The 11,537-nt window shown below is 37.6% G+C and overlaps 2 long non-coding RNA genes across 3 annotated transcripts; both read left to right on the plus strand.

Moving 5' to 3' along the window:
- The first annotated feature begins 300 nt into the window (after nucleotides 1-300).
- On the plus strand, nucleotides 301-1,371 carry LOC112168732. The gene is made up of 3 exons (XR_002924397.2): nucleotides 301-559; nucleotides 647-720; nucleotides 1,101-1,371. It is a non-coding gene; the product is annotated as an uncharacterized LOC112168732 (long non-coding RNA).
- Nucleotides 1,372-2,522: 1,151 nt separating this feature from the next.
- Nucleotides 2,523-3,734, plus strand: LOC121049736. 2 transcript variants are annotated; one of them, XR_005801192.1, is made up of 3 exons: nucleotides 2,523-2,631; nucleotides 2,763-2,881; nucleotides 3,373-3,734. It is a non-coding gene; the product is annotated as an uncharacterized LOC121049736 (long non-coding RNA). The 2 variants fall into 2 exon arrangements; XR_005801191.1 differs by having other exon boundaries at nucleotides 2,526-2,631; nucleotides 2,745-2,881.
- The last annotated feature ends 7,803 nt before the right edge of the window (nucleotides 3,735-11,537 follow it).

Genomic DNA, 11,537 nt, shown 5'->3' on the forward strand with positions numbered 1-11,537 from the left:
TTCGATTCTCCTAAGTTTGTATTAGGAAGAAGGTGGAGGAGAAAGGGGTTTTGATTAGGGTTCTTCATTTTGGGGATTTCTGAGCAACTCGATTTAGGGCTTTCTCGAAGCAATCGATTTGGTATGTTGGTTTTCGCCTTCTTCAGTTAAGGTTATTTGTAGTTTATATCTTCCGTGCTGGTTCGTTCTTTTCCTCTCTCTCTCTCTCGCTCAAAACGAATTCACCTCTAGGATAGGATGAAGATACCCAATACAATTCATAGATTAGAAAAACAGTCTCTCTCTCTCTCTCTCTCTCTCTCTCTCTCTCCCTCCATTTGAAGCCTTCAGCTTTGTTTCTATTTTCTCTAGATCTGATTTGTAGCCGATTAATCTCCAGGCTTCAACCAATCGTTAATTGAGGTTTGAAGTTGCTCGGATTTTGGTCAAATTAAAAACCCAAGCTTGAGCCCTTTGATCTCTCTCTTCGTCAAACCCTAAAATTTCATTCCCAGATGCCAAGTTTTCTGCCAGTCTAGTCCCTATCGAATCTATGCCTTATCTCCAGGTCTCCACAAAGGTAGTCTCTATTCCAACTTTTCCTTGTTCTCATGTTTATGAATTTAATCTATTTTGATTTGGGTTTTTTGGTGCAAAATGGACCCAGATGGCTTTGGAATCCTATACATTTGGATCGTACAAAATCGACAGCAGGGAAGTGTTTTATGACACTAATCTATCGTATGCCTTGGTTAATTTGCGCTATATTGTTTCTGGTACCGTTCTTACTCTCTTACACTTATTAGAAATTTAGAATGTAGAAATAAGTATAAAAGTTGCAAACTTGATGACCAATTTCCCTCTTTTCTCTGCATGTCAATTCCTTTTGTTTTTGGTCTGGATTGAAATGGTGTTTTAGGTTCAGTCAAGACATTGTTTTGCTTATGAAAGTTGGAAAATTTATTTCTTCTAGTGACTTTTGGTTGCTTGTAAAGAATGGTATATATGTGTTGAATTACTTGATTGACTGGATTTCATTTTTGAGTATGCATATCCATTATAGAAGAAAAGGGTTCCTCACTATGCTTGAATTTGGGTTTCTTTTGACACTGGAATGTAAGCAAATAATGGCCTGGTAGTTCCAATACTTAAGCACATACTGGGTGGACCATGTTGAACATTCTACATGTGTGTACATCTACCCTCTGGTGGGTCACTAAGAATCCGAACCAGCTGCGAGGAATTCAAGTCATGAATGGCGCCGTTGCTTTGGTGGTTGTTGTAATCTGTTTGGAGATTAGAGTTGTTTTCCATTCATTTGGGAGATACATTCAGGTGCCTCTGCTTTTGAATTACCTTTTGGTGACTACTACAATGCTTGGAGGTGCAGCTGGAGCTAGTGCCTATGCACTGGGTATGATATCTGATGCCTTCAGCTCCCTCGCTTTCACTGCTCTGGCTGTTGTAGTTAGTGCTGCTGGAGCTATCGTTGTCGGATTTCCTTTTCAGTCAACTGCTCTTAATTGCTTCTTTGATTTGCTACTGTGTTTGATTTGCAATCCTATTTTGTAATGACGTTCTTATGCCTCAGTTTTTCCTTAAAGCCAATCTAACTGTGTGTTTAATTCCCACAGAATTTTATCATCAAATACTTGCCAAGGCTTTAGCCCATTTCTTTCAATCGAAATTTCTAATCTTAACTTGGTCAAAGCTTAGGTAAGCTTCTCTGCTATTTTAGTATGATTCCCAATTTTGTGGTGATGATATATTCATATACCTAATCATAATAACCCTTCAAACAATCATCCACGGTGAATGGCTTCATTTTATGGATATTTAGTTGAAGATAGTGTTTTGAGGTTCAATTGTGGTGTGAGTTTTAATAAATTTTTCAAAACCATAGGTAGGTTAAATTTTTTTATTCAAATACAAATTTTGAATACATAGTATGGAATTTATTACTTTCAATTCACTTTACAAAGAAATGCTCTAATTATGTATTTTCTGTAGGAACAAAATGTCTCCAGGCTACATTTATAAACCACTTTGAAGCTTCAAGGACCAAGAATGGCATTGGATTTATCAAGATGATTAAGTGCTACATAGGTAAGCTGGATAGTAAAGTTCTTTGTTAATATGTGTTTAAAACTGGTATTGATGATATATGATTATTTATGCTCTCTCTCTTCATCAGATCATATCTTAAAGCTTTTGTATGTTATATTAATGTCTATCTCTTACTAGTCATTTCTTATATTTTTACTAATGATACAAGGATATTGGGTGTTGTACCGTAATGCGCCACTAACTGTTGTTGGTTGATTATTTGCTGAACAACTAAATGTTCAGTAACTCCTTGACATTTTGCTGAACTAATTCTAGGTAGGATGGATTGTCAAGCGGTCATACACACCGCAAAAAACTTGGTACCCATTTGACTCGTTGAAGTGTCTCTTACCTAAATCTAGGTACATGTTAACAGCTTCTTAAGTAATCCAAATATAATGGTAAGCTTGGGTTTAGTATCTGATTTTCTTGGCATGGGTTTTGTTGTCTTAGGCTGAAACTTTTTGTTGAATGGATGCCAATAGCTAGAAAAGAACTTGGAAGCTATTTGTGCAATCTCCATCTTAACAATAAGCAAGCAACCAGGTAAAGGTTATTCTGAAATATGTACTTTCTAATTGTCAAATATAATCTAGTTTTGATATGTAATTTCCTTAGCATGGGTTTTCTCGTCTTTGGCTGAAGCAATTGTTGAATAGATGTTTATTGGTAAATAGGCCTTGGAAGCTGTTTGTGCAATCTGTATCTGAACAATCAGCAAGTAGCTGGTAAATGTTGCTCTGAAAGATTTGGTGGACATCCTCTTACTCAAACTTTGCGAACATCACCGTCCCAGGTAAATAAATATATGGTCCACATCCATGGTACTCCTTTCTGTTAAGCTAGCTACATGTCCATATTGTCTGATCTTGATCAAAATCAATGGCCTAAGAATGCAAACACAGCATTGCATATATATTTTAGTTACAGATTCATGTTATAGATTGAGGTTTAGTCTCCGAAGCTTAATAAGTGAATTTATATTAGGATAAGAAATTTGAACATACGAAATCATTTGTAATAAAAGGTGGTTCAGTTATTGGAGCTACAGGGTTTATTTTGGTATGGACGGTATGGTGTGTTGCTTCTTTCCTGGTAAATCATGTCTGGTGTGTCTCAGCAATTTTGTATGCACATACAGGTAAATTTTCCTATGTTAAATTCTAATTACATGAGAGACATCATTGAGGATAAAGACCTGACATTGTTTCCAAGAAAGGTAAAAGTGTAGTTTATAAATGTAGTCACGTTAACTTGGTTTATATTGACTCTTTTATGTCCATGTAGTGGGAGAGGAAAGGCAACAGTCAATACACCCAAGCAGACATAGATATGATGCGAAATGAATGGGCAAAGTATGTCGTGAACGCGTATGTGTAGGAGCTAAAGGAAAGCATAAGAGGAAGTAGGTTGTTGCTGAAGGAAAGCTTCATTTTTGTGCTTCTCTGCTGGTACAATATTCATGCACTGTGTGGCATGTTTTGTAACAAATAGTTTGTATTTGTATCAGCTTTTGATGTCCCAAGTAGATGGACATGCATTTGAATGCTCTTCTTCTTTCAATGTTGGTTTGGATGATTGGGAAATCCTCCCTTTTAACATTTGAATGCTTCCTTCAAATAGTATGAGTTGGATTACTCATTTCATAGATTCCAGTGTCTTTTCTTTACAATTAGTCACTGTTTATTACGTAAAATGGAGCATTATTATCAATGCACAAAATCCAGAAAAGACGATTATCACACAACAGAATTTCTAATGTTAATAATGTTGTCTGATCGAAGTAACAATTTGGATGTTCACACAATGAATTCTTATATAACCATACAACGGTTTTAACAAACATACGTTGTCTTATTTACAATCACACAACTGTAATAACTAGAATACGTTATCTAAAAACTAACACACAACTATAAAATTTCTAAAAGTGAAGTGTGAGGATAACTCATACAACAGAAAAAATAAAATGCTGTTGTCTGATTTGCCTTTCATACAACGCCTCGGAAACAACTTTCGTTGTGTGAATGATGCCAATGACATGTGCAGCATGACTGCACGGCAACTTTGGCTGCCATCTGCCGAGAGAAGGCACAACACTTTTAACCAAATAAGTGTTGACTGTTTGTGTTTCATACAACGGGTTTCCACCGTTGTGCCAGTTTTCATCACACAACGCTCCGATACACAACGGAGATCGTCCAAATCACACAACGAATTTGGTCCGTTGTCTGTTAGCTTTTTTGGCCTAGTGCCGCCATGCACCGACTCCCTGCCTCCGCATGCGATCCTCCAAGCCGCGACGCTGCTGCTCCCTTATCTTCATCGATTTCTGGCCGCCATCTCGTAAACCTCCACCACCGCTTTGATTCAGTAAGTTTTGAACTCTCCTTTTTTGTAAACTTCAGTTCTAAAGATTATGGATTTTGATTTGCATTTTCTGAATTCCAAGGTTCTGTGGGTCTTGAAAGGAAAAGTTTGAGTACTGAAGCAGAGGAGAGTGGTTATGAATACAAGATGGTTCACGGGCAGGGAAAGGTAAGAACTCTAGTTTCAAATTTTGGATTCAGATTAGTTGATTTGGATTATATGGATTTCTAACCTTGAGTTGCAGGAAACACTACAAAAAAAAACTCCAACGGCTACAGCAGTCTGCAATGGCATGGATTTGCCGTCGCCAATAGTCCCATTTTGGCATGGCGTGTTTTTAATATCAAGAGCGACGGAGAATCAAACGCGGTGGCTAATAAACCTTGAAATGCGTTTTGAAAAAATAGAAAAACCATTTGCTTCGGGAAAAGAAGCAAAACATATCCCTCCCCCCCCCGAAGATTTACTTTCTATCCTTCTATTCATCTCGTCAACAACTAACCGATTATGTGGAGAATCTCTCATCACCTCCTTGACGATTGTCGCTTCTCTCGGGTAAAAATCTCTTCATCTTCCTCTCTTTATATCTATGCGACTCGGGTCATTCTTGGGCTAAGGTTGTGAAGTTACATTTACAATAGACAGCTTTAGATAATTAATTTATGTGATTTTGATTCAATTATAGGGTTGGGGCTTCTAGGTAAGTGGGTATTAAGGCTTTGTAGTCGATCAATTTCAGTTTGCTTGGTAAATTTATATCGTTAGGTTATTTGGGTATGTCGGGACTCCGTATCCAAATTTCCAGGAAAAATGGAGGATACACTAGGGAGCTTCTAGATCGACTAGGTATATCCTTGGACTGTAGAAGCTTTTGTGATTTCGATTTGAATTTTTGAGATCTATACGAAAATGTGGATAGTACGAATTGGATTAAAAGTTTTTGATTTGCTGTTTACGCTATTGTATCTTCGCAATCAATCCCAAATTCCTAAGTTGTCAAATTCTTTGCCATATTTGATGTGATTTGTGACTTTATTCCAATGATAACTGAACTACTTCCGGTTGATGTTATCACAGAACAATGCTCCCTCACTTTCAGAAATGAACTTGGGAGTACTGGGACCAGTTGTTCTACAATGATTAGATCAAGGAAGCAGAGATTTATCAGGGCAGAAATGGTCATACAAGGTCTATGAATTTTTTTCCGAGTTAGTTGTGTACTAGAGGAATGCCACAACTCAGTTTGTTTCTTTTTATAGGTTGGGCTAAAAGGAGAAGCCATGAATCTCGGTTCCCCAACTTCCACCTCTATCTGCAGTGAATTAGAGGAGGGTGTTTATAGGGACACAAAATCAACAGCCACTGACTTGGTATAAGGTATGAATTGAGAACTAGAAATATTGAGTACCAACTAAACATTTTCATTCTTGTTCCTTTATTATCATAAAGCAATTTTGGATAACAGTGATACTTGAACCCTCCTGCCAATATTGAGTACCAATATTATCATAAACAAATATTGTGTAGACATGCTATGTTGTGTTTTGAATTTATGTTGAGATAGATAGAGAATGCTATAGTTATAGCTTTGTAATGGATTGGATTAGTTTTGGAGAATGAGAATGTCTACTAATAATACAAGTTGTTAAATGAAAATGCAAGAAAAAGAGTAGAGCTTTATCACCTTGGTATTCACTATTTGACAATTGTTGGATTAAGTTGGGCAAGAATTTGAGTCCATAACATTGATGGTTTTGGTAATTTAAAGACAAGTCTATTATCTTGTGCTTCTGCCAAAGAAAGACAAGTCTATTGTCCTTATCATGTTCTCATTTTCAGTTTTCTGCATTTATCTGATGGTTGTCTCTTCCTGATCAATGTCTTTTTGTTTCAGCTGGAGACTACATCATCGCCTTGAGCTTGCTGGATTTCAATACCTTGGTAGACCAGTGAGTCCACTGAGTTGACTCCCCCTCTCCCTCCTCCTCCAATCCTCCCTTCCCAACCAAAAAGGTCCTAGTTTCAATACTAAATAAATAGTACGTTCTTATTATGTGTTCTGGATTTTAAGTAAGTGTTGTGACAGTTTTAGCTTATTCACAGTGGCAAATTATATTTGACTAACTGGTAGTGTCAAACAGTCAAACCGAATGTAATTGAGTAAAAAATGTGTTCATTTATTTCATTCTTAGTAATGTTTGTTTTGAATCTTTTCTTAATAAAGTATTGTAATGTTCTTTATCATAGTACTTTTAATGGGAAATTGACCATGTAATCATACATAAAGCATCATAAAGAGGAAAAAATGAACTGGTTTTATGGTTTCTAGGACTACTGGACTTGTGTGCTGGGTTTTGGACCATATATGTGTTTATTACAGTAGTTTCATAATATTTCTTGTTTTAACAACTTCAGGGACAGAGATAGATATGTACAATGAGACCGCCGATACAGAAAGGGATACTGCAAGTACAACCCCAGGGAAATGGTGAAGGTATGGGCTGAGAAAGAAAAGAGGAATCTGGACAGGTAAGATGGACAACAATCTTAACTTATTTCTTGATAAGTAGATGATGGTGATATCATATACAAAGAACTGCTTGGTTTTAGCTTAAACCATAATTACGAAGCTGGGATCTTCCTGCTAATTGATAATAGATGGGTTGGTGTAACATCCCGTATCTTCACTTACCCGTTTACTAGTCATTTGGATGGTAAACGACAACTACTTTCATTTTTATCCTAATTCGGTATTTTAGTGGCCCTAAAAGTTGACTTTTTGATAGGGCCAAAATTTGAGAAAACTTCCTTCATGAAAGTTGTAGAGGACGTTAAATCAAGCGCGTGCATATGTGGTACGCTAAAATCGGAGTTCGTACGCGAAAGTTATAAGCAAAAGATTAAAGTTACTGTTTATGGTTACTGTTTACGGTAACTTTCTATAAATAGCTGAGTTACTGTGGTAGATTTCCATTTTCGGAAATCTACCGAATTTTCTCTCTCCTCTTCCCCGATTTTCCTTCCCTTTTTGCCGTTTTCTTCCACCGGCGAATTCTTCAATTTCCGGCCAACCCACGACGGAATCCGGGCACCGGCAAGCTCGCCTCCTCATCCTTGTCACGCCTGTGGTGGTGTTTTGGGGTGGCTCGGCCGGTGGAGCTCGAAATTGAGCCGTGAAGTTCACTGTAGCAATTTGGGAATTTTGTCGATTTCTGGCAATTCCGGCCGTTTCTGGCCACCAAACCGGCGTCGAAGGTGCGGTTTTTGCCAAGGATCATTTCCCTTCTAGCCTTGAGCCACGATTTGCAGTGTAGAGGGAGAATTGATCAAAACCCGATCCTAGGGTTCTTGAGTTTTCTGGGTTTTTCTTCACCGGCCGGATTCGACTGTTTAAAGGTAAAATTGGGATGTGTTGTAGTTGAGAAAAATGATCAGTGTGTTGAGTAGGTGCTGTTGTCAAAATTTGGTGACCATTGGAGGTGGTGGCCACCGGCACGTGGGCCCCACGCGCCGCCACTGTGGGTGGCCCGTGGAGGCGTGTAGGGCAGTGCTTTGATTCCGGTTTTTAGCCCATTAAATCCTATAAATTGTGAAGAGCTTGTATGTGAAGTTTGGTAATTTTTGGAGAAACTTGGAATTAATTACTAAATTTTGAAGTTTAGGGTTTTGATTATCGAATTACAAGAATCCGGCCGTCGGATATCTCCCGGTTCTGCCTTGGAACCTTTAAATTAACGAATTAGTATTAGTGGTATAATTTGGGCTGAATCCGAGGAGAATGGGAGATGTAATTTATGAGGAATTGAGTTTAGGAATCATATTAAATTGTTGAAGAATTATTCACGGAATATAATTGTGTACAGGACGACGTACCGAGCTATTGCTCGATGACGGAACTCGAATGCGTGACCGTCGGAATAGTATTGTGAGTGGACTTTTGTTTTTAAGTAAATGATGCATGCATTTATTTCTTGACTATGCTCTATTTATTTATCAATTTACTTTTTCGAGCATATGGTTATTTTCAAAAATGGATTTGGATTTATGGTTATTTGAAGATTTTATGGCGTGCAGGGTCACGTCATTGGAATGCTTATTTCCCTCCTATTTATTTTATTAATGAGATTTTTTTAGAAAGATTTTCGAAATGGGATTTCGATGAAGTTAATGCTTATTTATTTATCGACTTCGGTTTTGGCATTGGGAATGCCTTGTTGATGATTTTGGAAATTGATTTTGTTCCGGTTTACGAGTAATATTATTTCTTCCTATTTACTTTGAATTTGAGATGATCTTGGCGTGTGGGACATGTCGTTGGAAATTCATTTACGAGAGTTGGGGAAGTTTTATGGATTTATGAGGTTTTCGGATTTTCTTTTGCCATACTTTGGGTGACTTATCATTGCTAGCATTGATCTTCCGCCTTTGTGGCGTGGTGATGGGATCACCTTAGCCCTCCGCCTTTGTGGCGCAAGTTACTGTCTCTGTGACAGTAATTCTGTAGCCCGGTATCCTATCGCTACACTTAGTGGCGTAAGGGTATATTACGGGAGTAATGGGAGTATTTTAGCTTGGGAGGCTATCACCCGAGCCTGGGAGGCTCACTCGTATGGCTATCGCCTTCCCCTACTCACTTTACTACTTAAGCTAGCGGGGCTAGCTCGATTTTCCTTTAACCAGCGGGGCTGGTCTTATTTTCCTTGAGTATCAGAGTTCCAACTTTTTCTTTTAAATCGTATGTGACTACTAGCGGGGCTGGTCGGTTTTCATGAGCGGAACTCCTCTTATTTTATTTTCGTTAATCATTGCATGCATCGGGAATTTTTAAAGAAATAAATGTGGGAAAGTATAAAATCCATTTGGTTTAAAATTTGTTTATTTTTGTCCACTCACGCTAACGTGTTTTTCAATACTTTTCCCCTGGGCCCTTCGGTTTCAAATGCCCAGTGTGCAGGTGAAATTAGTTGAGGTCAGGCGTACATGGAGTTGAGGCATAGTCAACAGCATGGCTTCCGCGTTTGCCTTGGAATTAGGTTTTCCTCATTTACCTTTCTATTAGAATTGCTCTGATTACCTAAGGAATTAATGTTATTAAGTTGAGATTTGTGTGTTGTGAATTTGGTTGATGTTGATTTGGGGAGCAGGGTGGCTCCAGGAGAATAAGGATGGGTGATTTAGAAGTGTAAATATGCTTTCTACAGGTTTTGGGTAGTCCATTTTAGGAGAAGTTCCGCCAAATTTTTGGCAGAATTTCTTCTAAGGTGGGCCCCGCAGGGCCACCTCAGATTTCGGGGTGAAATCTGGGGCGGGTCCTGTCAGTTGGTGTACATATGTAGGATGGTGAAAAATGGAATTACATGCCCAACTGCAATTGATATAAAAGATCATGTTCTGGTCATGGAATTCATAGGTATATATTTCCTATTTCTTGAACAAATATTGTGATGGGTATAGCAAGTGCTACTTGAGTTGGTTCTCAACCTCTCTGGTATCTTTTTAACATTAGTTAATGTCATGTAATTATAGGTATGTATGTCAGATCACGTTGGATTTCTTTGTACATGTCTCTCTCAAGGAATCAAGGACCATGTGCAGTTGTATATGTATGGACTAGATGCTATAGAGTAAATTGATAAATGATAGAATTGTCAATGGAGTCTAAAGATATAGGTTCATAGAGATAATGTATGATGACTACCACATCTCATATTTTAATGCAATTTTCCTGGAGTCTAAAGATATAGGTTCTTTGGTTTGTTTCTAATTTTCTATTAAGTTTCAGCTCTTCTATTTAGGATTCATATATTGGTTAAAACTCAAGGTAGAAAAGAGGTTCTGCAAATGTGAATTTGTGTTTCCGAGTTTCTGACCCAATTGAACTTTTACTGAAAACTGTACAGTTCAGTTGGGAATTTGAAGTTATTATATGCTTACAGATTGCAGTAGACATCTTAAGGATTGTTTCAGAATTGGAATCTCCTAAAAATGATTTTTCTAGAATTACTTATGATTTTTCAAAGTTGCAGGTCTGCTACAGGAATTTCTGAACACAGCAATGCTGGGTGTTAAACTATCTTTGTTTCTTGGAAAATAGAACACTGGGTTTCTTATGCCTAAGGTGTTTGTTGAAATACGTAGCTGAAATTTCTTGTCAGACTTCTTTAACATCTTATATCCCATTTTGGTAACTGATATAATTTTAAGCCCAAGTTGTTCATGTTTTGTCTCTTGGATCTTCTTTAAACAGCAACCTACAGTTTACTAATTTCCAGTTTCCAGGTCATCAGTTGCATATATTTACTTCTACTTATGGATGTAGGTTATGGAGAGCACCTGTGGATTCCACTTACTCCGAGAATGGTAGACATGCTCAGTGAATAAGCTAAAGTAAACAAAGCAGGCCCTGAGCCTTTGTTCTCTGTTAATTATATGCAGCATCTCAACAAGGAAAATTTCTGTTCTAGGACACTTTAGGATGCCGGAAAGGGATCACTATCACATTTGCTTTAGTTATAGGCATGGTTAATGTGCAATGGACACGTTTTATGGACAAGTTTATATTTTTTGGGTTTATGTATTTATAGGCACCTAGGCAGTGTTAATTCCTTGTAAATGTTGGGATGAATATTGCTTATGGAATGAAATGGTTTTTGGAATCAAGGATGTGTTGTTCCAATTGTACAGAATGTATGTCTTCTCTTCTATCTCAGACAATTCAACACCAACAATAAACCATTGTCTAACAAATGAACATGAAGAAAAAAGAAAGAAAAAACTGTTGTCTGAATCATCTATCTACAATAGTTATTAAACATATTTTGTTTTAGGATGCAATAACACACAATGGCTTTAACAACTTTTCTGTTGTCTGGTTCAAAGTCAGTCAATAGTATTCAATTACTTTGCTAATCTCCAAGCGTCCTTCAGACAACAGTTTTTTACAAAAAAAATTTCTCCAACTGTTCTTTACACGTCTCATCCTTCCAGGATCTGCCAACTGAAATTGCTTTGCACAAGACTGAAGGTACCAACTCTATTGTTCTTTGTGGTATTCAGACAACAGACTGGGTAGTAACTGCTAT

Source organism: Rosa chinensis, chromosome 6, assembly GCF_002994745.2.
Source record: "Rosa chinensis cultivar Old Blush chromosome 6, RchiOBHm-V2, whole genome shotgun sequence".
Classification (NCBI taxonomy): Eukaryota; Viridiplantae; Streptophyta; class Magnoliopsida; order Rosales; family Rosaceae; genus Rosa; species Rosa chinensis.